At 41.7% G+C, this 11862-nt stretch overlaps 1 long non-coding RNA gene; it reads right to left on the bottom strand.

The window, feature by feature from the left end:
• LOC309638782 overlaps nucleotides 1-11862 on the bottom strand; it is a 390227-nt gene that overhangs the window by 197796 nt on the left and 180569 nt on the right.

Here is an 11862-nt window from a genome sequence, read left to right as displayed (position 1 = left end):
GGTTGAGAAGTGGGAAGAAGTGAGGATGATGAATGGGGCAGGCTCGGAGAAGAGGATTCGAGTTTTCAGTCAGTAAGGATCTGGGTTAAAGCCTCTGGTGTAAGAGAGCCAGTCTGCTCTGCTACTGTTTTTCTGTGGACCCTGCCCTCCGGGAAAAGGAGAGGAGTGGCCCTTACCAAGCATCTCTGCACCAGACACAGAGTTAGTCACTGTTCTTACATTTTATCATGCAATTCCCAAATGGACCTACCAGTTAGATGTTATTATCCGTATTTAGGGATAAGGAAACTGAGGATCAGAGGGGTAAAGTGAGTCACCTAAGGACACATGGTAAATAACAGAGCCAGAATTCAAACCAGAGTCTGATGACTTCCATAACTGTGACCTTAACCAATAAACAGTCAGTGCCCCACTCACCTTACTGAGATTTCAGAGGTTAACAACCTTCAGCATGTTTTACGTCAATCAGTAACAACTGACACAATGTTGCTTTTGCCTTCTTGATCACTAAAACCTCCTGAAACCATTTCTCTGAATGGAGGTACCAGAGTCTTTAGCCTGACTGCATTTTCATGGACAGAAATGAGACAGAAAGGGTCACAAAGCCGTTAAGCAACGTCAGGGCCTCACAGCCTCCCAAATACCTTTTCTTGGGCCTTTAATTGTCCTTTTAAAAAGAAACCCAAACAATGAAGAATCATCTAGTAAGCATCCTACCAGCATGATGGGCAACTCCACAATGGCCCAGAGTCAAATCCTGGAAGAGAAAACAGAGGCCCAGAACACTGCATCCTGGTCCTTTCACAGAATTCTCATTCCCAGAGGAAAATATCCATCATTTTCAGCATTCCAGAAACCAGCTGCCCTCCCATTTCATGAGGTCCACTGCACCCCTTGACTGTCCTTCATGGGAAATAAGGAGATGGAGGTGGGCCTGGAACGGACAGCTTCCTTCATTCAATGCAAGTGCACTGAGCCCCTGCCCTGCTAGCACGGTGGTGGGAGGAGCAAGGACCTCAGCATTAGGCTCAACCTGGGTTTGATTCCCACCCCTGCCATTGGGTGACCTTGGGTGAGTCATTTAAACTCTCTGAATTTCAGGCCACCATTAAAATTTAAAATAACAATGCTGGTGGAACAGGGCCTGCGACTAGCCAGGTCCGTTGAAGTAAAGCAAACAAGTGGGCCAGCACGCAGGGGCAGAAAGAGTTACAATTAAAGAGTCGGGTTCAAGTCTCGGCTTCACTACTCACAAGCTCTGGGACCTTGAGATCTCACTTAATTCCTCTGACCCTCCATTTCCCCCCTATAAAATGAGTTAACAATACCTATCTTACAGGCCTGTTATGGGAATGTGAAACACTCTTGCAAGGCATCTGAAATACAGCAAGTCCACAAAAAGTAGTGACTTTTATTGTTTACCAGATGCCATGCTAGGCACTAGGGATGCAAAGATGAAAAACAGTGATGCACCCTACCACGAGAGCTCACATCTCTGTGTATCTATTTCCTTGTCCATAATATAGGGTAACACTCTCTTCCCCGACTTACTCATAGGGCTAAAGACAAAATTAATAACGCAACTGTAATTATAATATCTAACACTTATGGAGTGATTAACATATGGCCAGGCATGTTATTGAGTGTATTAGATGCCTTTTTTCATTTGCTCTCTGTGGTATGCAGAATGTCCCCCAGAGATATCCATGCCCTGATCCCTAGAACCTGTGAATATTACCTTACATGGCAAAAGGGGCTTTGCAGATGTGATTAAGTTAAGAATTTTGAGATGGGGAGATTATTCTGGATTATCTGGATAGGCTCAATCTAATCACATAAGACCTTAAAAGCAGAGAGTTTTTCCAGCTGGAGGCAGGAGAAATGAGGCATAAGGAGAGGTCAGACAGCAGATTTGAAGTGTAAGGACTTGACATGTTGATGTTTTGAAAATAGAGGAAGAGGGCAGCGACACAAGGAGTGCAAGTGGCCCCTTGAAGCTGAGAACGACTTCTGGCCAACAGTCAGAAAGGAAATGGCAACCTCAGTCCTACTACCACAAGGAACTAAATTCTGTCAGCAACTTGAAAGAGCTTGGAAATAGATTCCTCTCCCATGTCCTCCAGAAAGGAAGACAGCACTACTGACCCCTTGATTTCAGCCATGTGAAGCCCGGAGCAGAGAACCAACTGAGCCAGGAGGTGCACCTTTGAAATAATAAATAGGGATGATTTTTAAGGTATGAAATCTTCAGCAATAGAAAATCCTCAATACAGCCCTGTGACGAAAGAGTCATTGTAACTCCCATTTTGCTGATGAGTAACTGAGGCAAAGATAATTAACTCATCCAAGGTTACACAACTAGTAAGTGGCAGAGCTACTTGATCCAGTCTGATTCAAGAGCCTTTATTCATGAAAGCAGTCCCTGGGACATAGTAGGTACTCAATAAATATCTGTTAAATCAATGGATGGAGGGACAGATAGGTGAGTGGAAAGAAATATTGAGTGTGAAGATGCTGAGGACATAGAAAGAATTGTCACTTGTGTTACATTAAGCAGATTCAAATCTGCCATTTCAAGAATAGCCTGAGACCGTCAAAAGGTACAAACTTCCAGTTAGAAGGTAAATAAGTACTAGGGATGCAATTTACAACGTGATAAATAGAATTAACACTGCTGTATGTTATATATGAAAATTGTTGAGAGTAAATCCTAAGAGTTTGCATCACAAGAAAATTATTTTTTTTTATTTCTTTAATTTTGTACCTGTATGAGATGGCAGATGTTCACTAAATTTACTGTGATAGTCACTTCATGATGTATGTAAATCAAATCATTACGCTGTACACCTTAAACTTATACAGTGCTCTATGACAATTATATCTCAATAAAACTGGAAGAAAAAAATTTTTTTTTAATATCTTTAGAAATAAAAGGCAATTTGACAATTTGAAGAAAGAGCACTGGACGAGGAAGCCTGTATTTTGTTCCTGGTTTTCCAATTTATTTTCTGTTTGACTTAGACAAATCTCTGCACGGCTCTGAACCTCAGTTTTCTTGTCTGTAAAAAGGAAACGCTAAACCGAGTACAATCTTCCCATCATGGGTGCCATGAGGCTCACATGGGATGCAGAGACGTAAAAGTGGTTGGTAAACTACGCTCCACAGTCCATTCATCCATTTGGTCATTAACATTTACTTAGTGCTTACCCTGTAGCAGGCAGTGTGAGAGGGGCTGGGGGTGCAGCAGTGAGAGAGACCAAGCCTGTCCTAAAGGTCCCCCAGCCTTGCCACGGCAACATGTGCAGGAACATGTTATTGGAAAACCAGATGAGATGTGTTCAAGGTCAAGTTAGACCAAGAGAATAGTGTGATCAACCCTACACGGTGTATGTATGTTGGGTGAGTGGGCGGGTAGGGGTACAGGAAGGCTTCCCAGTAAAGGTTACATTTGAGCCACTTCCTGAATAATTACGAGTTGGCCAAGTGTTTGTGGGAAGGGAGGACCTTTCAGCCAAAGGAACAGCCTTTCAAAGGCATCAGTGTCCTGTGCAGAAGGCCTCCGTGTGGTCCCTAAGGATGGTCACCAGTATCTCCTCCTCCTCTCCTTTCAAGCACATGTTAGGACAGCACTGCCCTGCCTCTTGGAAGTTAGGTGGGATCTGGGACTGGCGCTGGCCTATGAAATGTGAACAGAAGTGACTGCTGTCATTTCTGTAAGCCATAGATGCAATTTTAAATTTTCTAGTAGTCACATTAGCCACACTAAAAAAAAAAAAAGAAAAGGGTAAAGACAAACAGATAAAATTAATTTTAATAATACATTAAATATTTTAACCTAATATATTCAAAATATTATCATTCACTGTGTAATCTAACAAAAAGTATTGAGATATTTTATATTATTTTTCTTTTTTTAAATTTTATTTATTTATTTATTTATTTATTTATGGCTATGTTGGGTCTTCGTTTCTGTGCAAGGGCTTTCTCTAGTTGTGGCAAGTGGGGGCCACTCTTCATCGTGGTGCGCGAGCCTCTCACTATCACAGCCTCTCTTGTTGCGGAGCACAGGCTCCAGACGCGCAGGCTCAGCAATTGTGGCTCACGGGCCCATCCGCTCCGCAGCATGTGGGATCTTCCCAGACCAGGGCTCGAACCCGTGTCCCCTGAATGGGCAGGCAGATTCTCAACCACTGCGCCACCAGGGAAGCCCCTATATTATTTTTCATACTACGTGTTTGCTTTGTGCTACAAGTGTGTATTTTACACTTACAGAACATCTCAGTTTGGGCTAGGCTGTTTTCAAATGCTCAGTAGCCACATGTGCTGGTAGCTGCGATATTGGACAGCGCTAGGGTGGCTGGCAGAGCCTCCATGACCCTCGGCTGGTGAGTGAGAGACAAAGAGCAAGGGCCCAGCGAACACTCAATGAACATGTAGCGTAATCAAGACATGAGCCATTGCTTCTGAGATTTCATTTGTTATTGCGACATAACTTAAGCTAACCAGCACAAGCCTCATGTTGCTAGAGTATAAAGCAAAACCAAAGGAGACTGGAAAGTGAGACAGGAGTCAGTTAACAAAAGGCCTTTTATGAGGTACTTAGACATTTGAATTTTCCTGACACCATTCAGATTTACTGGAGGCAGGGAAAGTAAATAGGGGGCTGGTGCAACATCCAGGCAATGAGGGCTGCTACTGGGACAGATGAAAGCTCATATAGAAAGGCACACACGCCATCCCCCATTGACCTGCAAACGGCGCAGCTTGTTTGACTCCGTATAAAAGGGGAGCTTCTTGGTCCAGCCAGTAAGGGAACCATCAGCCTGACCTCTTACATTCTGCTGTGGCTTCAGTTTCATCTTGTAGCTGTTGGCTGTGAGGAATGATTCCACATATCCATCGTGGTAGAAGGCTTTGCCCTGATGAAAAGGATTATGGATCTGTTTCAAGGTCATTTTCACATGACAAGGTCATTTTTTCTTATTTTTCTTCTAGCCCAAGGCAGACCTCAAAACCTCCAGCTTTTCAAAGCACTCCAGCTGGGGTGGGGATTTTTTCCCCCCTGTACTTTTTTCCCTACAAATGACATGTCATGAAGAAGAGATAAAGAGAAAAAAAACAGTGATTGTTTGGATAATTCTGTACCATCCACAGAAGGGGAACCAGGGACTGGGCTGAATGAAGAAGGCCATGCAAATAGATTGGTGTTGATTAGAAGTCAACACATCAAAATCCATTCCATAGATCTGAATTATTGTATTTTGAGAATTCCAGTTGTTTATCATTTTAAGCAGGGGTCAAGGGACACACTTTGATCCTGCGCTACCACAAAGAACTCTTTAGGAAACATTTTGGTGAAATGAGAGTCATAGCCATGAGACAGATTTGTTTAAAAACCACTTTAAGCCTTTTCACTGAGATTTTTGTACAGAAGGATGTCTGTCGCAGTGATTTTCATAGTATTTAATCAGCCTTAGCTGTCACAGTAATGTGGATGCAAAGCCCTTATACAGGCACATAGGCATCAGGGATTATTCGTTAACTGCTGTGTAATGAAGCAGAACTCTAAGTCTGAGTTCTCCCACTTACTTGCTGTTTGACCTCAGGCAAATCCAATAACTTTCTAAGCCTTGGTTTCCCCATCTGTAAATTGAGGGCAATGATCCCTACCACCCAGGGTGGTTGTGAGGATTGAGTGGAAAAACTGGCATGTTAACTGATGTTCCATAAATCTCAGTTTTTTTAAATGAGTAAAGAAGTACATGGACTTGGGGCCAATAGGCTTAGGATAAAGATCCAGCTCTGGCACTCCCTAATCGCATGGCCTTGGACAACTCACACACACCATTTGTCTACATATTCTATAAAATGGGATGTCAAATACATCATGCGATTAAACCGCATGATGTATTTGACATTCAGTTTTGTCTTCATCCTCTAGAAAGCAGTCTGAGGCAAGGATTAAAGTGCTGGTACTTCCAGTTGGAGGTGAAAGTCAAGGGAGGCCAAGGTGAAGAAGAAAAGCAGACGTGAATGAAAGAAATACGTAAGCTAATGTGATTTGTACGTTGCTATGATACCGCTCTTCAGGGTGAGCTGCAAAGAGATGCTCATCCCACAGAGGCATGTTCATTCCTTCAACCACTATCAATTTCCAGAGGCTTTTCAAACAGACACTGCAACTCAGCACTCCCCAGAAGGGAGGAAAGAGAGAAATGTATCTGCCTTGCTCCTCCTGGTCTCCCTTTCCCATTGATGAAGGTTTACCCCATGGGGAGCTAATTCCCCACGTCTCTGAGTCGTATCATGTGGCACCTCAATAGCTGATCAGGAAACAGTTCATCTCTCCCAGTGGAAAGGTGTGGACCACCTCCGTGTGGTCCAGCTGAGCCTGTGGGCCATGCGGACCAGACAGGCCCGGGCCTTGCAACCCTTGACAACTCAGGGAGCTCCATCACCACAGTGGCACCAGAACACTCCAGCCCCTTCATGCTGCGCTCTACCCGTGGGCAGGGGAGGAGGTGGCATCAGTGGCACAGAGCAGGAGTGAGATTCCAATTTTTAAAAGATACTTTGAAAGCTTAAATGTGACCTGTCTGTTTTAGAAATGAGGAATTGGAGCCCCAGAGAGGGAAATGGACTTCTCTAAGTTGCATAGGTGCCATTGTCAAAGTCCCTCTGGTCTGTGCTCCTCCAGCTCTGTGCTCCTCAATCTAGCTGCCATTTTGTTTGAAAGGAGATTCTGACCCAGTAGGTCTGAGCTGAGACAGAGATGGGGATCTGTGGATTACATTTTGTGTAGCGAGCCTTTCAACAGCCAGAGCCACCTTGGAAATCTACACTAAGTGCCATGTAAATGAGACTTCGGCATGTTTCCTCTTTCATCCACCATCTTAGTCCAGAATGGTCTACTTTGCCCATCACTTGCACCTGACTCTCTCCTGCTACTTGACTTTTACTGACTTTGCCTATTATTTTCTCACCACTGGCCTTGCTGTCTTTGCCCTAATGTGATGCTTAATGTTCCACTCTTCCTTCCTTCTTGGTTAAGATTTTGGCTACCCTCACTATCACTTAAGCTATGCCATGTAAAGATGTGCTGAGTACACACTCTCCCTCTACAGCTTGGGCCCAGAATCCTCCAGCCGCAAGGCATTCCTTGTGGTCAGTGCCTCTGATGGGCTCCACCCAGCTTCTTTTATGTGAAGATCAAACTGATGAGAACCCAAGTCTTCCAGGCACTTTCCACTATACCACCCAGCCTTAATTCTAAGGTTTAATAAGGCCGAAGGGGATTTGCAGGGCACAAGAATATTTTTGTGCTGGAATGTGTACTTGTTCTCAAAAAAAAAAAAAAAAAAAACCACAAAACTTACATTCAAGCTGGAATACTCTAGTTTCCTAAAAATCACAACAGAAATAGATTTTCTTTCCTGTTTACGTATGAATCAGATTGTGCTTCAGAGTTACTGGTTTGCTGAATGAATGACCAGAAGCAGATCTGAAAGTATTTATGAAATGCCTACTATCTTCAATAGTGAGCAGAGAGCACAGAACGGGCTAGAGTTAGTCAGTGAAACAGAAACTGAGTTACTGAAGGAGAAGGAAGCGGTGGGTGTGGACTGGAGAACCGTGGGAATTAGATTTCCCAAGCTCTTCGTTTACTCTGACCTAAAGCAGTTGGCTTCAGAGCGGCAGGATTTCTCATGGCTACGAGTAGGGACTCTGCAGCCCAACTGCATCAATTCAAAGTCCAGCTCTGCCATTCACCATTTGTGTGATCTTGAGCAAGTTATTAAATGTCTTGGTTCCTTGGCTTCGCCAATTGTAACATGGGAATAATAATAGTACCCATCTCATAGAGTTGGCATAAGGATTAAATGAGTTAATCATTTAAACATAAGCCATTTAAATTTTTCTCACCACATAATAAGCACCCAACAAATGGTAGCCAGCGTGCTGCCAGCTGAAACTTCACTGCTTCAACTCCCACTCAAGAGATTATATTGGAATGCACATAAGTGAGAGTGGAAAGGGAAAACAAGTCTTAATAAATTTGAGAAGACTGAAATCATATCAAACGTTTTCTCCAACCACAAAGGAATATATTCTAGATATAGCAAAGAAGTATTTATGCTAATTTTATCAAGAACCAAGATTTTTAGTGTAGGAGAAAAGAGAAACAAGTATAAATTCAATTAAGTTAAATTTGATATTACTGTATTTGGATTGTCAGTGATTAGCTTGAATATAATTTTTTTAAATAGGTATTTTCTAGCTCTGCCCACTAAAAAGGCCTAGAAGCAATCACAGCCTCATGGCCGTGAGTATCCCTAGCACCCGAATTGTGGCTTATAAAGACCATTCCCTTCCAAAAGAAACAGGGACTCCTCTGAAAAGTGGATGATGATTAAGATCTGGGGGAAAGAATTTCCATAGACTTGTACCAGAATGTAGGGAAGCTATCAAACAGTACTGAGGATGTGATAAAAGGACTCATGGCAAGTGTCTTGAAATACACTGCATATAAAAACCCATGTGCTCAAAAGGATACCCAATAGAAAAATAAATAAATAAGCTCAGCACTCAAACAGTGTTCACCATCAGTGGTAACTAGGTACCAACTCAACTGAACATCAGTGGTTAAAGGGACAGAACCATTTATCTTGCCTTTCCTCAATGGAAAATATTTCAGAATAAACAGATACTCATAGTTTATCAGTATAATGGGTCCTTAGAGAAGAATTCCAGCCAAGACATGGGAAAGAATGACAGAATTAGAAAAAGTGCCCATTTTCAACCCCTAACAAAATAATTGATTCAAGCAAAGGTTGTCTGTAGATGACACCATTAGATGAAAGTTTAAAGGAAAATTTAGAGTGGAGATATCAGACTGTCGCCATCTGAAACCCTTGATCAAATTAGCATCATTAAAATGGTACAATCAGACTTTCTGCGCCTTCTAATGTGATGCAGCAAGAAGTGCATAGCACCAGCAACGAAATGCTCTTGGAAAAATCCTTGAACTCGACTCTCAGCAAAGGCTTTAGAACTAGCTTCTAGTTTACTGTAAATAGAAAGAGTAGGTAAATCAGTTAAATGATACCACAATGAAGCAAATAGACACATTCAGAATGTGGGATTTTCTATTAAGACCTGGTTTCTTCCATAGGAAAAATGGCGTAAAAGAGGAGGGATCAGGGAAAGGGCCCAGGGAAGAAGGGCTGTTCTAGACTACAAGAGACTTAAGAAACACAACTGAATGCAATATGTGTGGATTTTATTTAGATCTCGATGTGAACAGTGTTACATCACATTCTTGAGATAATTGGAGAAATCTGAATACTACACCAAGGCCTTACAGTGAATTTCTTTAGGTATAATGATAACCCTATGGTTAGCTCAGAAAATGTCCATATTCCTATAAGACATACCCTGGACTATTCACAAGTGAAATGATATGAGACCTGGGATTTGAACAAACAAACAATTGGGTGGAGTTGGGGTGGGGGGGCAGGTGATGAAGCAAGAGAGGCAAAGTCACTTATACATATATATATATAATTATATATATATATATATATATATACATATATACATACACACACACACACACACATACATACCACACATGCATACTGGTTATATGGAGTTTATTATACTCTTGAACTGTATTATGCTACACTATATTATTATTGTACCATTATTATTATTGAACCATTATTATTATTATATTCTCACCACTTTTGTGTATATATGAATGTTTTTGTAATAACAATATTTTTAAATAACATGGGAAAATCCAGAATCAGACTTAAGACACATTTTGTTAAAAAATATTTGCAACCTTTGATTTTTTTCACTAATAGCAAAAATCCCCTGTTCCATCACCCACCACCAAGCCAAGGCATCCCACTATGTCACCACTCATGCTGCGTGTGCGCCATCCTTGAACTAATCAGTTTGAGTGAAATGGAGGTGCTCATTTGTCACTCACCAGACTGTGGCTTGGGAGCAGGAACCGTGTCTTATTCAACTTTGAACCCCAGCACTGGTACACAGCCAGTGCTCACAGTATATTCACATAGTAGGTGAATATGAATAGGCATCAACCAGAGATGGTTTAAAATGCTGATCCCTTGACATTAACTCTAGAACTTCTGAAGCAGAAAGTCTGTGTGGGGTCTGAGGAATCTTCATTTTTAGTAAATTTCCCAGTGATTCCTGTGCACAGTGATTGGAGCCCACACCTTGAGAAAACACTTTTTTCTCTATTAAACAGTCACATGGGGCAGTTTCACAGGGGAATAAGCAGAGTCAATAAACAAATGGATGGCGTGTATGCAGTTATACTCATCAGTTTCAGAGGCTCTGATTTCTGAGGTTAAATAATGAGAAGGGGTGATTAGCAAATGCAGAGGGAGCGAGCAGCTTCTAATGCAGCATTTGATTTCAATTTTATTTTTATTTAAACGGAAACTTCTGCAGGAGTCAAAAGCAAAGCTTCTCGATTACAGACAGAGCAGCCATGGATAAATATAAATCCTAGCTTTCCAGACAGCTCTGTGAAATGGATAAGGAGCACACGGCACTAACTAGCGTGATTATATAAGGCATGTGCTTGTAATAAGACTTAAACGAATATGGGCTTCCTCAGAGTCGAATTTATAAAATTTCTCATTCTCTCCCATCAGCCCCGTAGGCATCTGTTTGAATCTGCCAGCTCACTGGTTGGAGTAATATTGTTTCCACACAATTCCCATTCCATGCCAATATATTGTTAGTGGTGGGTAGTTAGTTTCCTCTTGAGCCTAGAATTGCCCACCCCTGGAGTTCAAGTAGAGGACAGAGGGATGATCATTGAATGATTACGTGATCTAAAAGATCCTACATTGGGTCTTGGAGAGAAGGCCCAAGATTCCTGCCAATTCCCTTCCTCAGTTGCCCCCTTATTCCTCCCAGTCTCCAAGCTTGGCAAATGCTCTGCCTTTGCCTAAAATGCTCCTCCCCATCTCTGCCTGACCAGGTCCATTGAGCCCCAGCCCAAGGATCAGCTCTTCCAGGAAGATTCCTCTGACTCCAGGCTGATGTCAAAGCTCTTCTCTGTTCTAAGTAATCTGAGCTTACCTCCATCTCTATATAATCTTTTTTTTTTTTTTTTTTTTAAGATTTTTAGAAATTTCATGTAATGTCTGAAACATTTATATTAACATATTTCCATACGTATTTCCATACTATATAATCTTTTTAATATTTATTTTATTTAGTTTTATTTATTTATTTTGGTTGCTCCGGGTCTTAGTTGTGGTACAAGGGCTCTTTAGTTGTGACATGAGGGATCTAGTTCCCTGACCAGGGTTCAAACCCAGGCCCCCTGCATTGGGAGCACAGAGTCTTAACCACTGGACCACCAGGGAAGTCCCCATTATAATATAATTGATTATTAAATTTTGTTAGCCCTGCCTCAACTGTGAGAACCGTATCTCACTCAGTGCCATATCCCAGGTATCTTGCACAAACCTGGCAGACCGTAGATACTCAACAAAGGCAGTAAAACTGAATGAATGAATGAATGAATGAATGAATGCCTAACCAACACATCTAAGTTACTCAACCAATCCAGTTCAAGTATGCCCCTGAATTGAAATAGTAAAAACATTTTGAGGAATTTCTTAAATATTGGAGAATTAGAGAAATGCCACAGACAAGAGATGGATACAAGTGTTAGTTTTTCAAAAAGCAACTAAAGGTGAATTTAAGACCATAAGCAGGTTAACTTGTAACTGATTCCTAGTAAAATGTAGGAGCATTTTAAAAGCAAAGAAGTGATGATTGGGATTTACATAGTTTTTCAAATCATA

Source organism: Balaenoptera physalus (genome assembly GCF_965194825.1).
Source record: "Balaenoptera physalus genome assembly, chromosome: 1".
In the NCBI taxonomy this organism is placed as follows: Eukaryota; Metazoa; Chordata; class Mammalia; order Artiodactyla; family Balaenopteridae; genus Balaenoptera; species Balaenoptera physalus.
This window is presented reverse-complemented; position numbering and strand designations above follow the sequence as displayed.